Source organism: Lactuca saligna, chromosome 8, assembly GCF_052625555.1.
Source record: "Lactuca saligna cultivar CGN05327 chromosome 8, ASM5262555v1, whole genome shotgun sequence".
In the NCBI taxonomy this organism is placed as follows: domain Eukaryota; kingdom Viridiplantae; phylum Streptophyta; class Magnoliopsida; order Asterales; family Asteraceae; genus Lactuca; species Lactuca saligna.
In genome coordinates, this window is record NC_136424.1 from 168,960,436 (window position 1) to 168,970,501 (window position 10,066).

General features: G+C 38.3%; 1 non-coding gene across 1 annotated transcript; it reads right to left on the reverse strand.

Annotated features, from left to right (window-relative positions):
* Nucleotides 1-3,027: 3,027 nt before the first annotated feature.
* On the reverse strand, nt 3,028-3,134 carry LOC145013448 (small nucleolar RNA R71). Its single transcript, XR_013665008.1, has one exon. It is a non-coding gene; the product is annotated as a small nucleolar RNA R71 (small nucleolar RNA).
* Between the last annotated feature and the right edge of the window lie 6,932 nt (nt 3,135-10,066).

Consider the following 10,066-nt stretch of genomic DNA (forward strand, 5'->3'; position numbering starts at 1 on the left):
AATAATTTGAGTTAATTGCTAGTGTTATGTGGGATGATCCGATGAAAGTTCAAATGTTTAGTTGAGCCAATAAACGTTATAGTGCATTTGTGGCCTCCCTTATTTTACCGAAATCATGGAACAAAAACATAACCCCACTTGGTTTGAGGGATGCAATATGTTTAGCAGCCTAAACCTGAAATGTATCCAGGAAAATTATTATCATTAACCAATAAAGGTTGAGGTTGAGTGCCTCTGCTTAAGCATGTAGGTTTTGAGTGGAAAAAAGTGAGGTACATGTAATATATATAAAAAAAAAGAGAGAATTACGAGTAAAGTTGTAAGAATCTTGGAGCAAATAAAGTGAAGATCAAAAGATCAAAATTCCAAGAAATTCAAAAGTTGAAGATACCAGAAATCAAATCAAATAAGGTGGTGAATTCAAAGAAATTAAAGATCAAATGTCAAGAAAGTGAAGAATTTAAAAGAGCTCCATATTGGTATCATAAATTGTAATTCTAGATTATGTATGCTTAGGTTGCTCAACTAAAAATACTTTGAGGATAAGGAGGTTTTCTGCGGATGGATTCGGAGGGTTGCATAAAATGAGCATTGTTCGGAAAAAGTGGGCGAGTGTTTATGAAGATTGTGAGTATTTAAAGTATGGGGGGGGGGGTACTTTAGGAAAATTTTAGACACAAATGCATGCGTTGAGGTCTTGGCATAATGGCTAAACTAGAGTCGGATTGTTCTGTGTGGTGTTAGTAATTAAGAATTAAGTTTACATTTGCTTGAGGGCAAGCAAAGCCTAAGTGTGGGGTATTTTGATATTGCCATATTTATACCTATTTTAGGCAATATTTAAGTACATTTTTATTAATAAATTGATAATATGTTTAGAATAATGATACTTATGACTTTAAATTGTTATTTTCAGTCAATATAAAGGATTTTCGAAGAGAGGGACCAAAAGTGATAATATGTGGAACATGGGAGGCTTGAAAGACAAGAAAAGAATAAATTCACGATAAATACTTAATTCACGACGTGGTGATGAAGCCCACGACATGGCATGGGGTTTCTAGAAAATAAACATCGCGACTTGGAGGATACGGATTACTTGAAGCCCACGACGTGGCACAGCTGGCCACGACGTGGTACGGATTTTTGAAGATTATATAAGTTCTCCTGATTATTACGAAAGAAAAAAGCTTTTGGCAGAAGGAAAGAATTCCAGAAGGCGATTTGGAGCGAAAGAAAGGTTCTGGAAGAGGGTTTTAAACACCAAAAAGAATAGAGGTTATTATTCTAGTTAAATAAGAACATGTCTCTCATTATTTTTAGCTGTGTTGGTTTAGTTGCTATGATAAGCAGCTGAATCTAGCTACTCTTGTTTAGCTAGATGAAGCTTTAAACTTATGAATAGTTCAATGTTTATGGATTAATTTTAGTTGGTAAAAATTGCTTGTGTTTGATTTGTATAACCTAGCATGCTATTGTTTGTTTCTCTAATTGCTTGATTGCATGTTCTATGTAGCTTAGTGACCATTAAAGTGCATGAAATTGTTTACCTAATGATTTAGTGAACATTGAATTGTTAGAGCTAGGATTGACCAATCTTAGTTACTAATTAGAATAAATAGAGCTTAGCTGTGTTAGAGAGCGTGTATTGTGACTATAATTGCGTTTATATTACAAATCTTACATAGCATATTTACATTCATAATTAGTTCTATGTTTAATTATGTGTGAACATACATGGTTTGACATGAATTAGTTAATTATTGGTAAAATTAGAACTAAATTACTAATACAACTAAAAACCAACTTAATAATCCATAATCATTAGCTAGCCATAAGGGAGAAGTGGATTCAAACTAAACAAGAACGTGTTTTTATTTATTGAATTTGATTTAAGTTCATCTGATCTTGTAAAACCAGATAAAACCCCTTTTAAACTTGTTAATAATTAGGTTAATTTAATAGTAAGTAAATTAACTAGTAACACCGTTCCCTGTGATCGACACCCAACTTACCCAAGCTATACTGTAATCTGACTAGGTACACTGCCTATAAGTGCATAGTTATTTAAGTTTGTTAGGTTATAAATATGTACTTTTTGTGCACATCAAGTTTTTGGCGCCGTTGCCGGGGAACGGCTTAGTTTTTAGCTTATTTATTTGCATTAAATTAATGGATCCTTCTTGTGGAGTAAAAAACCACAAAAAGATAATTTTTCAGCAAAATAAAATTTGTTCTGTTAATCACAGAGTCCACGACGTGGCCATATACTGGCCACGACGTGGAAAGATAAAAAAATTAAATTTTTAGTTTGTAGTTAGTTTTTCTTATTTTAGTTCAGTTTTACGTTTTTAGTTTAGCAAGTTGCAGGAGTTCATGACTAGAAGCTCAAACACACACTTGGTGCCACCACTTGAAGATCCCGAGTCTGCACTTCACAAGAAAAAGACGCCCTTACAAGAATTGAAGTCAGCCTTTTCTAGGAAGTCGGGAAAGAAGACAGGAGAGTCAAGTTCATCCGCGAGGCACAAGAGCAATCTTGAGCATTTGGATCATACGCCCGTCCAAACCGAGTCCGAAAGCGATACCGAGCCGGAATTTGAAGAACACACGAGCGAACCCGAGAACGAGCCAAGGAAGGAGATGGAAGCAATTGAAGAGATGTCCATGGGATCTTACAAGAAGCGGATCCGAGAAGATGTGGGCCCCGGTTTAGTCCAACCCGCAATACTTGCCACTACCACATTCGAGTTGAAGGGACACATATTGACTGCACTGAAGGATATCCCATTTTTTGGGAAAGATCATGAGGATGCTTTTAAGCATCTAGATGAAGTCAACGACATTGCGGATTACTACAATGTCCCAAATGTCAACAGAAACACAGTCTTGCTTAGGATGCTTCCCGTCACTTTCAAAGGAGCTGCTAAGGAGTGGTTAAAATCACTTCCACCGGGTACAATCACCACTTGGGCTCAAATGCGTGAGCAATTCCTGGACCAGTTTTGCCCGCCATCCAAGATAGCCAAACTCAAGAAGGCAATAGCCAACTTTGAGCAACAGACGGGGGAGTCATTATACGAAGCATGGGGGCGGTACAAGGGCTTGCTCAGAAATTGCCCTCAGCATGATCTAAATGCGCAACAAGAGATCTCAATCTTCTATGATGGGGTCAATGTTATGACGAGACAACTCCTTGACTCTCAAGGACCATTAACAAAGAAAAATCTAAGGGAGGTCAAGGAGTTGATTGAAGAATTCGCGAAGCACTCTCGCGAATACCACAACCCTAGGCAATATGGAATCAAAGGCAGTGGAGGGGCCCAAACTGAAGAAATAGCAGCTGTAATGGCCATGCTGAATAATATGGATTGAAGGATAACACAAATGGAACAATCAATACATGCCATAAGAGTGGGTTGCGAGAGATGTAGTGGTCCACACTTGACCAAGGACTGCAATGTAGATGAGTTTGGGAACAGGAAAGCTCAAGTGTGCTACTCTAGTGGGGATAAGTATGATGAGGACTGGAGGAAACCGAAGAAGGAGTGGCTGCCATATGAAGAGTATAAGAAGCAAAAAGAAGAGAAGTATAGGCAGACAGGTCGAGACTTTTATCAAAAGGAGCAGCCACCAGCCGAGAAGAAACCCGACCTAGAGACCATTTTGATGAAGTTTATGGAAGCTTCGGAAAAGAGACACGATGCCACTGATTTTGCTATTATGGAACAACAAACTTTGATAAAGAATCAACAAGCCTCCATCCATAACCTTGAAGTACAATTTGGTCAACTAGCCACTCTAGTTCATGAACAATTGTCCCCGAAGAATCCCAAAGTAAAGACCTAATCTCACGTAATGGCCATCGATATTGAAGAAGAAGCAATCTCTGAGTTCCTAGAGGCATTGGAAGAAGAACCACAACAGCCCGATCCAAAACCATAGAAGTTAAAGTTCAAAAGTGAAGAAGTTGCTGAACCAGCTTTGCCACGACGTGGCACTCCAATGGCCACAACGTGGCGCATGTCTGATCAAAAATCCTTTAAGTTCGTTCCAGCTTATCAGCCACCTTTGCCATTTCCCACCCGGTCTGCACTTAGTCTACTGGAGAAGGAGCATTTAGAGTTTGTAAAGCATGTAAAGGGGATCCCAATTAATACTCCCTTTGTCGAGTCCTTATCCAAAGCTCCCGAGAACCAGAAATTACTGCAAGATTTGATAGACACTCGAAGGCAATTAAAGAAGCAGTCTACAGTGATTCTAAGTGAACAAACTTCAAAAGCTGTGTTGGGAGAAACACCAGAAAAGATGGGTGATCCAGGACACCTCACTCTTCCATGTGAGTTTGAGAATAAAATGAAGGTTAATGCTTTAGCCGATTCTGGGGCTAGCATTAATTTGATGCCTTTTTCATTTTATCAAAAACTGGAGATTCAGAAGATGAAGGCTACAAAAATGAAGATTCACATGGCAAATCGTTCGGTGACACAACCCCGTGGCATCGTGGAGGATATTTTGGTGAAAATTGGAAAATTTGTTTTTCCAATAGACTTTGTAGTCTTGGACATGAAAGAAGATCTGGATGTTCCAATAATCCTTGGGCATCCATTGTTTAACACTGCTGGAGCTCTTGTTGATATCCGCGAGTCTAAGCTCACTTTGAGGGTTGGAGATGAACAAGAAGTTTTTGGGATAAAAGATGACTTTCAAGAAGATAAAGAAGAGGTGTTCACAATTAATGAAGAGAATGAACTAGAAGAACTGGAAAAGCTTATGGAAGAAGAGATAAAGGCCGTTCATCAAGTCAACAGGACAAAACCGAGGGCATCTGTTCCATACTTGATTGAAGTCATAGCTTACAAGAGTCCGCCTTCTTGGGTGAGCAAAGAGGATGAGGAAATGACAAGTGATGAAGAAGAGGTCACTTCAAGAGTAACAAAGCCGGTGGTGAAAGAAGAGGAGGATGCTATGGAGTGCAAGGAACAAACTAAGGGCACAAAACGCAAGCTTGAAGAAGAGGGCAAAGCTAAAAAGGAGAATTCAAAGAAGGCATATAAAAGACGAGTTCAAGCTTACAAGCGGCGGTTCAAGGAACAAAAGATCTTAATGGTGGATTCTTCAGAAGATTCAACGTAGAAGGCACGGAGTCCGGCTCAAGACTCCAAGAAAAAGACGCGCTTCTCGGGAGGCAACCCGAGTTTGGTTTGCATTTTCTTTTCTTTTAATTTTTTTTCTTTTTAATTAGGAAAGACATCAACTCATCATTTAATAACTGATAATTAGTAAAGAATTAGTTGTAGGGAACTTTAATTAATAAATGAGATGCCAATTAATTAGTTAACATGTGAGATTTTATTAAAATTTTGCAATTGGACAGTTTCCACGACGTGGGCATAGCCAGCCACGTCGTGGGTCAAAATGGAAACACGAGACTAGATAATAGATTTCAGGTCCACGACGTGGGCATAGCCAGCCACGTCGTGGCCTTTAAAAAAAATCAAGGGGGACCATTTCCTTAAAACCCTTTGACCAATAATCCTCATTCTCCAATTGAAACTGTCGCACGAACGGGAACAATAAAACCCCACAGTCGATTGTTTAATCTACTTCCAAAGTCCTTGCAAGATCTTGCCAATTAATCTACTTGGTATGTGTTTTACTCATTATTTGTAATTAGTTCTTCCAATTTTAAATTTTCATGGCTAGCGCTTAAGTGATTCACGAAATTGGTTGAATCTAGTGGTTGATTTTAGATTGCATGTCCCTTAAATATCCATAGGAACAAAGCCCAAGCACTAATTTTGGTAGAAATGACATATAAATGGACCGATCCAAGAACTGTGACCGACTACGGTTCACGACGTGGCATAGCCTGACCACGTCGTGACTTCTGGCAGACAGCTTAAAATGTTTTAATGTTTTGGATGTTTGCTGTTTTGGTTTGATTTTGTATGCAGAAATGGGACCACGACGAGCTGTTCCACAGGAGGAAAACCCGATAGATGTAGCAAGTATACATCCCTTATACCAGTTTCCTCAAAATATTCCCCGACCGTTGTTAACTACTTTCGAGAATCGGCTTGGATGGCTGTACAATAGGGAGTTTGCAATAGCCCCAATTATCGATTGGGGATGGCTTGGTGGAGTGGGAACGGTAGCTGAGTTGGAACGTTATTGGTCGAAGACATATGTTGGAGATCAATTTTCTTTCACTTGTCACGGGTGGAGGAATTTATTTGCCATTCAAGAACCCGTGTACCGGGAATTATCGGTGGACTTTTTCTCTACCGTATGCTTCGAGGAACACACCCTTGATTTCACTTACAACCGGGCACTTGTGTTTCGTTTGGGTGGTGTTTATAGAGAGTGTAGTCTTCGGGAATTCGCTTGGCGTATGGGGCTTTATACCGAAGTGGAGACTCAATCTCCGTTTTTAATACAGTTCTTGCTTGGATGCGTCTGGGATTTTGCTCACGACATTATGGATGTGCAGTTCTGGCAGGGCATTTCTAGCCATGAGTACAACACTCGTGACTCGAGTGAGTCACAAATTCAGAATCCTGTTTTCCGATTTTTACACCGCCTTATCACTTTTTCAATAAATCACAAGCATCATGGTGATAAAGTCCCCATTCAGAATCTGTTTTATTTATGGACTCTTATTACTCCTGGAGTTTGCTGTGATTTACCTTATATGCTGGCAAGGTTCATGGGGAAGAAAGCGGCCAATTCTAGGTCCGGGAGCCCGATTACACGGGGGCATTTGGTTACTCGCCTGGCTAGGTCATATCATATTTTGACCCATAACTTTGTGAGGAATCTTACTCGATTCCCGGACACAGACTTGACCATTCAAGTCTTGAGTGTTATGCGGGCGGTGGTGAATATTGGGGGTCATTTTGTTATACCGCCGATAGATGACGAGCAAGAGGAGGCATAGCCAGGGCAGCAACCACCAGCCAGACTACGACGTCGGAATGTGCGGGCTAGAGGTGAGGTCGAGAGAGAGCGTGCTACTTCACAGTATGTACAGGGAGTGCCCACCGACCCTTTTTAGAGCCGGGTGGGAACTTATTTGGATAATTTCCGGGGGCATGCCATTTATCATACCCAGCTTACTGAGGGTATTTATTCACATTTGGGTGTGACCCGACCACCTTCTATGCCACCACAGTATCCTTATTTTCCGACATGGGAGGAGCTTTGGCGTCCGCAAAATGACGGGGCAGGACCAAGTGGAGCACGGGACCAAGGAGATGATGATTGATTTTATTTTATTTTTATTTTGTTTTGTTTTTGGCTAGTTTTTAGTTTTTTTATGTTTGAATTTGGTGTGTAATGTACAACATTATTTAACTATGATGTTACTCTTTCTTTTGGGTTGTTCCATTTTTCAGATTAACATTGGAATTCTAAGGAGCATATAAGGTTAACTTTCGAGTCGTGTCAAGGAAGCTTAGAGTCGTGAGTTGGAACCCACAATTCAAGATAAGTGTGGGGTATATTAGTAGGAGAGAGGTTACAGTTGGGAAATATATTTGCATACAAGCGTCTTAAATCATTTAGCCATTGGTCAAGTTGCTAGAGTAAATGAAACAAATAAGGTGTTTTCTGCTGATATCCAGTTTCCACGACGTGGAATCCTTACGCCACGTCGTGGCGCTCATGCAATTTGAAGAAATTCATCAGTTTGGTGTTCGCGCTTTCATCCCATATCACGACATGGCCAGTTACCTGCCACGACGTGTCTCAGTTTATCATTGCCCATATTTTTACTTACAAGCACCCACTTTGAAGAATTGAAGTTTCGAGTCATGTTCGTGGTTTATTTACATATTCACCCAGTTCTACACCAAGTTTCTATTTTTGGAAGTCCATATTAAAGATGCACGTTTTCCACACTTTTGGAGATGTTCACGCCACTATCCCAGGGGAGTCTATTCCTTTTTCTCCCTTTTCTTTAATTTTGATTTATTTTTATGCATACAATGAGGGCATTGTATGAAATAAGTGTGGGGTAGGGGTAGAAAAAGTAAATTGCTAGATAATCATAGAATTTGATAGTAAAAATTGGAAATTTTGAAAAATTGAATTTTTTAATAATTGGAATCTAGTAATAATAATTTGAGTTAATTGCTAGTGTTATGTGGGATGATCCGATGAAAGTTCAAATGTTTAGTTGAGCCAATAAACGTTATAGTGCATTTGTGGCCTCCCTTATTTTACCGAAATCATGGAACAAAAACATAACCCCACTTGGTTTGAGGGATGCAATATGTTTAGCAGCCTAAACCTGAAATGTATCCAGGAAAATTATTATCATTAACCAATAAAGGTTGAGGTTGAGTGCCTCTGCTTAAGCATGTAGGTTTTGAGTGGAAAAAAGTGAGGTACATGTAATATATATAAAAAAAAGAGAGAATTACGAGTAAAGTTGTAAGAATCTTGGAGCAAATAAAGTGAAGATCAAAAGATCAAAATTCCAAGAAATTCAAAAGTTGAAGATACCAGAAATCAAATCAAATAAGGTGGTGAATTCAAAGAAATTAAAGATCAAATGTCAAGAAAGTGAAGAATTTAAAAGAGCTCCATATTGGTATCATAAATTGTAATTCTAGATTATGTATGCTTAGGTTGCTCAACTAAAAATACTTTGAGGATAAGGAGGTTTTCTGCGGATGGATTCGGAGGGTTGCATAAAATGAGCATTGTTCGGAAAAAGTGGGCGAGTGTTTATGAAGATTGTGAGTATTTAAAGTATGGGGGGGGGGGTACTTTAGGAAAATTTTAGACACAAATGCATGCGTTGAGGTCTTGGCATAATGGCTAAACTAGAGTCGGATTGTTCTGTGTGGTGTTAGTAATTAAGAATTAAGTTTACATTTGCTTGAGGGCAAGCAAAGCCTAAGTGTGGGGTATTTTGATATTGCCATATTTATACCTATTTTAGGCAATATTTAAGTACATTTTTATTAATAAATTGATAATATGTTTAGAATAATGATACTTATGACTTTAAATTGTTATTTTCAGTCAATATAAAGGATTTTCGAAGAGAGGGACCAAAAGTGATAATATGTGGAACATGGGAGGCTTGAAAGACAAGAAAAGAATAAATTCACGATAAATACTTAATTCACGACGTGGTGATGAAGCCCACGACATGGCATGGGGTTTCTAGAAAATAAACATCGTGACTTGGAGGATACGGATTACTTGAAGCCCACGACGTGGCACAGCTGGCCACGACGTGGTACGGATTTTTGAAGATTATATAAGTTCTCCTGATTATTACGAAAGAAAAAAGCTTTTGGCAGAAGGAAAGAATTCCAGAAGGCGATTTGGAGCGAAAGAAAGGTTCTGGAAGAGGGTTTTAAACACCAAAAAGAATAGAGGTTATTATTCTAGTTAAATAAGAACATGTCTCTCATTATTTTTAGCTGTGTTGGTTTAGTTGCTATGATAAGCAGCTGAATCTAGCTACTCTTGTTTAGCTAGATGAAGCTTTAAACTTATGAATAGTTCAATGTTTATGGATTAATTTTAGTTGGTAAAAATTGCTTGTGTTTGATTTGTATAACCTAGCATGCTATTGTTTGTTTCTCTAATTGCTTGATTGCATGTTCTATGTAGCTTAGTGACCATTAAAGTGCATGAAATTGTTTACCTAATGATTTAGTGAACATTGAATTGTTAGAGCTAGGATTGACCAATCTTAGTTACTAATTAGAATAAATAGAGCTTAGCTGTGTTAGAGAGCGTGTATTGTGACTATAATTGCGTTTATATTACAAATCTTACATAGCATATTTACATTCATAATTAGTTCTATGTTTAATTATGTGTGAACATACATGGTTTGACATGAATTAGTTAATTATTGGTAAAATTAGAACTAAATTACTAATACAACTAAAAACCAACTTAATAATCCATAATCATTAGCTAGCCATAAGGGAGGAGTGGATTCAAACTAAACAAGAGCGTGTTTTTATTTATTGAATTTGATTTAAGTTCATCCGATCTTGTAAAACAAGATAAAACCCCTTTTAAACTTGTTAATAAT